The sequence below is a fragment of the Elephas maximus genome, chromosome X, assembly GCF_024166365.1.
Source record: "Elephas maximus indicus isolate mEleMax1 chromosome X, mEleMax1 primary haplotype, whole genome shotgun sequence".
Lineage (NCBI taxonomy): Eukaryota > Metazoa > Chordata > Mammalia > Proboscidea > Elephantidae > Elephas > Elephas maximus.
This window is the reverse complement of record NC_064846.1, coordinates 179,809,488-179,817,198: the sequence shown is the minus strand read 5'-3', so window position 1 is coordinate 179,817,198 and position 7,711 is coordinate 179,809,488.

The window sequence follows — 7,711 nt, the reverse complement described above, 5'->3', positions numbered from 1 at the left end:
CGCTGTGAGTTGGAGCTGACTCAACGAACAACAAATTACACAGTTAACGGGAAACAGGTTATGTGAGCTAAGAAATGACGCAGGAGTTCCTCACGGTTAGACACTGATCTTACAGTTGGCTTTATCACTGATGAGAAATAAACGGGGGTGGGCTGGGGGGAATAACATAAAAAAAAACCCACAGAGCTCGCAGCCTGCATAAAAATGTCCTGGTCAGCGCTGGCCGTCCTCTGCAGAAACACTCCCAGCCCATTTCTGTGCCTGGAGCTTCCCTCCGAGTTATCAATAGTAGCCGACTGGGGAGCAAGTGGAATATAACCCAGAGTGCTTTATCACCACAGCTAATGACTGTCTTTGCCTCCTCGAGGTTACAGAGATCCTCCCGAGGACCATGAGTTTGTCTTGGCAGGGTGTCCATTCTCAGCTATCTTCCTGTAGGATTCCTAGTTCATTGAAGAAATAGGTTAAGAAAAAAAAAAATAGATCCCACTTTGGAGAGAGGCGTCTGGGGTCTTAAACGTTAGCAAGCGGCCATCTAAGATGCATCAATTGGTCTCAACCCACCTGGAGCAAAAGAGAACGAAGAACACCAAGGACAGAAGGTAATTATGAGCCCAAGAGACAGAAAGGGCCACATGAACCAGAGACTACATCAGCCTGAGACCAGAAGAACTAGTTGGTGCCCGGCTACAACCGATGACTGCCCTGACAGGGAGCACAACAGAGAACCCCTGAGGGAGCAGGAGAGCAGTGGGATGCAGACCCCAAATTCTCGTAAAAAGACCAGACTTAATGGTCTGACTGGGACTGGAAGGACCCTGGTGGTCATGGCCCCCAGACCTTCTGTTGGCCCAGGACAGGAACCATTCCCAAAGCCAACTCTTCAGACATGGATTAGACTGGACAATGGGCTGGAGAGGGATGGTGGTGAGGAGTGAGCTTCTTGGATCAGGTGGACACTTGAGGCAATGTTGGCATCTCCTGCCTGGAGGGGAAATGAGAGGGTGGAGGGGGTTACAAGCCGGTGGAATGGACATGAAAAGAGTGGAGTGGAGGGAGGGAGCGGGCTGTCTCTTTAGGGGGAGAGTAATTGGGAGTGTGTAGCAAGGTGTATATAAGTTTTTATGTGATTGACTGACTTGATGTGTAAACTTTCACTTAAAGCACAATAAAAATTAAAAAATATATAAAATAAGATAAACAAATAGAAAGATACTTTCATTCTGGAATACTGGGCCCATCCAAGGGACTCAGGATCATGAGTCACCAAGAATATGTACAACGCTTTGTACCCAGGAGCATGCTTGTGTCATCTTCTGACGGAGGGCCCTGCGCTTTCTCCAGCTGCTAAAACAGATCTGTGAGCATCCCACACGGAAGAGTCTGGGACCTTGACTGCAGAAGAAGCCCCTGGGTGGTGCGAACGGTGAATGCTATTGGCTGCTAACTGAAAGGTTGAAGGTTTGAGTCCATCCGGAGGTGCCCCGGAAGAAAGGCCTGGCGATTTTGCTTCTGAAAAACCAGGTGTTGAAAACTCTATGGATCGCAGTTCTACTCTAACACACGTGGGGACGTTGTAATTCAGAGTCAACTTGATGGCAACTGGTACCGGTAATAGTGTTTTCTTGTTTTATTTCTATGATGGTGGGTTGTTAACTAGCACAGGGAGCCCCTGGGTGGTGCAAAGAGTGAATGCGCTCAGCCTGCTAACCCAGAGGTGCCTCACAAGAAAGGCCTGGCAACCTGCTTCTGGACAATCAGCCTTTGAAAACCCTGCGGAGCACAGTCCTACTCTGACACACGTGGGGCACCGTGAGTTTGCAGGCGACGGTACAGTGGTTTCGTTGACTGTAGGACAGAGATTGGTTGTGGCTGATCCTTGGACCAGAGGCCGAGGTAAAGCCCACGTGCCATCTCTGTTTCTTATACGCAGGTAAGGATGGTTCCTGGTTCCCCAGGCCTTGGTTTCTACTTAAAGATCAGTTTACCAGCAACCTGTTGCTAAGATGCGGCACATAGAAGCTGAAGGAGCGCGCTCCTGGGGTTTTACTCAAGACCCCAGCTGTTTATGCTACTAACAACTCTGGCTGCAAAGTGGTGGCAGCCCAAATTTGGGCACTGTTATGGACTGAGCTGTGTCCCCCAAAAATGTGTATTGACCTGGCTAGGCCATGGTTCCCAGCATTGTGCGGTTGTTCACCACTCTGCGATCCGATGTGATTATCCTATGTGTTTTAAATCCTACTTCTAGGATATTATCGTTGTTAGGTACCACTGAGTCGGTTCCAACTCATAGCTACCCTGTGTAGCACAGAACAAAACACTGCAGGGTCCGGCACCATCCTCACGATCGTTGGAATGCTCGAGCCCATTGTTGCAGCCACTGTGTCAAGCCATCTCGTTGAGGGTCTTGCTCTTTTCCGCTGACCCTCTACTCTACCAAGCACACGTCCTTCATCATGCAGTGATGTTAATGAGGCAGGATTAGAGGCAGTGATGTTAATGAGGCGGGATTAGAGGCAGTTATGTTAATGAGGCAAGATTCGGTCTACGAGATTATGTTGCATCCTGAGTCAATCTCTTTTGAGATATGAAAGAGAGAAGCGAGCAGAGAGAAGAGGGATTTCATGCCACTGAGAAAGAAGAGCCAGGAGCATAGTGCGTCCTTTGGACCAAGGGTCCCTGTGCTGAGAACCTCTTAGACCAGGGGAAGATTGATGACAAGGACCTTCCCCCAGAGCCGACAGAGGGACAAAGCCTTGGCCTGGAGCCCTGAAGTCAGACTTCTAGCTTCCTAGACAGCAAGAGAACAAGCTTCTGTTTGTTAAGGCCATCCCCTTGTGGTATCTCTGTTATAGCAGCACTAGGTGACTAAGACAGGTACAGAGGCTTGTTACCAGGGGGCTGGACATATCGTGTACAGTTGGTTACAGGTTCTATTGTCACTATCCTTACTTTTTGGCTATAGGTCACAGTTGGTTAACCTCACCTTGACCAACTGGTTTTTGCTTACTAATATTGCGTGCAATACGTTGTGAATATTTGCAAGGACATTTTTGGGCCAAAATGATATAAATGCTTTTTGATTCAAATACGAGTCACCAAAAAAATATGGTTTTAGCCTTGAATTGCTTTCATAGAATACACTTATGCAAAGAGTATCCTGATTGTCATTGGTGCTTTTTAAAATTTTTGCGATATAATTTCATCTTTTTTTGTTTTTACCTTAAATCTCATTTGCCTATGAATTGACCATGAATTGAAATTTACTGGTATATTCAGCAAACCGTTATGTGGGACCTGCATGGGTCCTGATTGCTGTAATTTCTAAAACTTCTTCTTCAAACCATTTCTTGAGTTTAACAACAGTTTAACAAAACCAGACCATTCCCACACCCCCTGCATGAATCCAAATCTCTTATGGTGAGAGTCCCTGGGTGGAGAAAACAGTTAAAGGACTTGTTTACTAACCAAAAGGTTGGAGGTTTGAGTTCACCCAGAAATGCCTCGAAAGAAAGGCAAACTGCTTCCCAAAAAATCCGTCCTTGAAAACCCTGTGGAGCGCAGTTCTACTGTGACGCACATGGGGACGCCATGGCTTGGAATCAAGTCCATGGCAACTGGTTTTTATACATAAATCTACGCACCTATCCTGTGTCGGGCTTGACTTAGGAGCAACTGGTTTACTGGCTTCTCTTGTTGTTATGAGACTCACTCTTCAATTTGGGGTTGCGTTCGCTATTCTGTGTACTCACTGCTAAATCTGAATTTATTTTGCACCTAGATTTCATGGTGTCGTTAGGTGCCATCGAGCCGGTTCCGACTCACAGCGACCCCATGCACAACAGAACAAAACACCGCCCAGTCCTGCACCAGCCTCACCATCCTTGCTATGTTTGAGCCCATTGTTGCAGCCACTGTGTCAATCCGTCTCGTTGAGGGTCTTCCTTTTTTTGGCTGACCCTCTGCTTCGCCAACCATGATTCCAGGCGTTAGCCAAATCCCATTATGACGATGTCTGATGGATTACTTTTCCCTACTAATCCTGTATTTCTGGTAGAAGACCAATTGCCTTTGTCTGACTTGATCTGATTTCTGTCTTACCGTGATTCGGTTATTCCCTGGCTACTCATAGACTGTGTGTTTTCTAACGGAAGAGAAGAACATGACAGCTTTTCCTCCTCCTTCCCGGACAAGCGAAGCCAAGCCCAAGGGATCTGTTTTTAACATTGTTATGTCTTTTCTTATAGTCATCCCTTTTGTCAAGCCCCTGTTTTTCCAGGTTGGAAACAAATTGTCAGCGAAGTGCTTGTTTATTATTATTTATACGAGTAATTTGTGAATACTTCACTTTTGAAAAATGTCATGTCACAGGAGGTGAAGCGCCTCAGTCAGCCCCCTCCAGGCCCAGTCTCTCCCCACCTGGCTCCTGACATAAAAAGAAATGCTCTTGTGCGTTTTTGTTTTGGAGGATTTTATCTTAGAAATAAAGAAGGCAATGCTCAGGTGTGCTGCGCGTAAAATCATTGAACTCATCGCAAGGTAGCCGTGGCCAGGCTTGCAAGGAAGACCTCACAACATTCGTTTAGAACCAGAGTCAGAATTAACAATGACAATGTTAGGTCAATGATTAGAATCCAAATCTTTAGACTTCAGGCTTTTTACCTTTAACTGGAGATCTCAGGAGCCCTGGTGGCACAGTGGTTAGGAGCTTGGCTGCAAACTAAAAGGTCAGCAGTTCGAATCCACCAGCTGCTCCTTACACATGCTATGGGGGCAGTTCTACTCTGACCTGTAAGGTCACCATGAGTCAGAATTGACTCGACAGCAAAGGGTTTGGGTTTTTTTTTTTTGTTTGTTTGTTTTTGAGGTCTCTAGAGGAATGCTGAACTGTGGCTTGAACTCGGCAGAGGTTCCTTATAGCTAGGTCCCAAGGTTGGCGGTAGAAGACAGAGTCTCAGTTCCATCTCTGCCTTGTCTCCGTGAGCGAGCAGAAATTCAAGGTTTATACATGAATTTGTCACCTCGGTTCCACACAAGAGCCAGGTGCGACATCACAGACCAGTGTGTTATGTCTTTTCCGCAGGGTTGGAGAGCAGCCGAGTGAGACCCGTCTTCTCTTCCAGGTTAGAGATGAGGGACATTGTTTAGATTTAGTGATGTTTCCTCGTGTCACAGCGTGCCGGGTCAACGTGAACTTAAAGGTTGTTCACGTTCTCCACATACTTCACACGCTTTTATGTCTAAGTTCAGAAATTTTCTAAAATTACGGGTCACTAATGACTTATGTGGGACCCTAGTGGTGCAGGGGTTAAAAGCTCGGCTGCTAACCAAAAGGTTGACAGTTCAAATCTACCAGCCACTCCTTGTAAAACCTATGGGGCAGTTCTACTCTGTCCTATAGGGTCGCTATGAGTTGGAATCGACTCAATGGGAACAGGTTTGAGTTTTTGAGTTTAATGACTTATAGCTGTTGTTAGAGAGCCTTGCAGAGGTAGACATATTTATATTTCTAAGTTCATATTACGAGTACTTATATATTTTGAAAGCAAAACACAAATAGTCCTGACTTATGACATATTTGAATTACGATGAACTGCACTTAAGAGCGTCTTTTTTTTGGCGTGTCTTATCGTTAGTAATATGTACTACATACAATGTTGCAGTGTGTAATTTGCTGACGTTATCATTTTCTGGTGTTCACTCGCAGATGTCCAAAGATCGGGGTTATAAAGGTACTGATAAGTCAATAAGGAAAACTAAGAAAAAAAAAATGAGGCCCTTGACTTAACGTCAGAACTGACTGATGACGGAGTCGTCAGAACGGAATCCCGTCAGAAGTCGAGGGCTGCCTGTACTGATTTATACTGTATGGGATTTGAGTTCATTATAGAGACATACAGGGTAGTTTTGTTTATCTTTGTGTATATGTGTACGTGTGCATGTATGTATTTGTGGTGTGTGTTTATACAAACCATGTGTCATGTATGTATATACAAATCACATACGTTCTTGTTGTTAGCTGAGAGCATACATTTCTCTTTGTTAAAGCCATCCGCTTGTTGCGATAAGCCAGCACAGGTGTCCTGTAGAACACCTGGGCCCTGAGGCTGCCTGCTTCACACTTGTGGTATTTGTGTTGTAGCAGCACTAGGTGACTAAGACAGGGAGGTTTCGTAATCAAATAGTGTTTACAAGGAGCCCTTGGCTGGTGCAAATGGTTAACATGCTTGGCTGCTATCCAAAAGGTTGGAAGTTTGAGTCCACCCAGAGGCGCCTCGGAAGAAAGGCCTGGCTATCTACTTCTGAAAAATCAGCCATTGAAAACCCTGTGGAACACGGTTCTACTCTGACACACACGGGGGTGCCAGGGGTTAGAGTCAAGTCAACAGCAACTGTTAATGGTGCTGGTGGTACTTGTAAATATGGTCCTACAGCGATCCTATAGGACAGAGTAGAACTGCCCCGCAGGGTTTCCTAGGTTGTATTCTTTACGGAAACAGATTGCCAGGTTTTTCTCCTGAGGGTCCACTGGGTGGGTTCGAACCACCTACATTTCGGTTAGCAGCTGAGTGCTTAAACACTGCGCCACCAGGGTTCCTTATTAGTGGTGGGGTGGTATTTGTAAATATGGCTCTTTTTGTAAGACACCATTCAGGAGTGGCTAGGTTTAGGATCCACCTTACTCTGGTATGAACCCATTAACATAACAGAACAAAAACCCTATTTGCAAACTAGGTCACCTCCACAGGTAAAGAGAGGGGCAGGAATTCAATGCATATTTTGGGGGGACAAAATTTAATCTACAATGAGGCTGGTCCTCCGAAAGGCCGGTCCTCCGATCCTGTGCGGTGCAAATGGTTGATGCGCTTGGCTGTTAACTGGAAGGTTGGAGGTTCGAACCCACCCAGAGGCACCTCAGAAGAAAGGCCTGGCAATCTATGTCTGAAAAATCAACCCCTGAAAACCCTCTGGAGTACAGTTTTACTCTGAGGCACGTGGGCTCGCGGCGAGTCCGAGTCAACTCCAGGGCAGCTGGTTTGGTTGGGTTCCCGACTCTTGGACACCTACGTCTCATGTGTTACTATCCTTGCTGGTAGCTGCCCGACATCACTCATCTTCTTTATTTAATCTCTTTGCTCATTCCTTCGCTCTGCTTTGTTAGAAACTTGATTTCCGCGTGCCGTTTTACGGCTCCGCGCCTTTTCTCACTCATTTATAAATTATGTCATTGTATTCTTTTCTGTGATCCTCCACGTCTCCCTGATGTCTTTGATTCCACGTTTCAAGTCTTGTTACGCCTTTACGGCCTTGCCTTTGTTTATGGAGAGAGTGTCGTTTGTACATTGTTGTATGGTAACACTCACAGGGGCCTTTCCTGCTTTCAAATGGCCTTAGTTACCTAGCACTGCTGTAACAGAAATACCACAACAGGTGGCTTTAGCAAACAGAAGTTTGCTCAGAAGGCTAGAAGTCTGAATTCAGAGTGCTGGCTCTAGGGGAAGGCTCTCTCTTTTTCTCTCTCTCTCTGTGGGCTCTGGGGAAGGTCCTTATCTCTTCTCGGCTTCTGTTCCTTGGCTCCTGGGTGATCTCCACGTGGGATCTGTCTTCCCCCGCCTCTGCTTCTCTCTGTGCTTAATCTGCTCTTTTATATCTCAAAAGCAATTGGTTGAAGATACACCTTACACTGATAAAGAATTATGGCCTCATT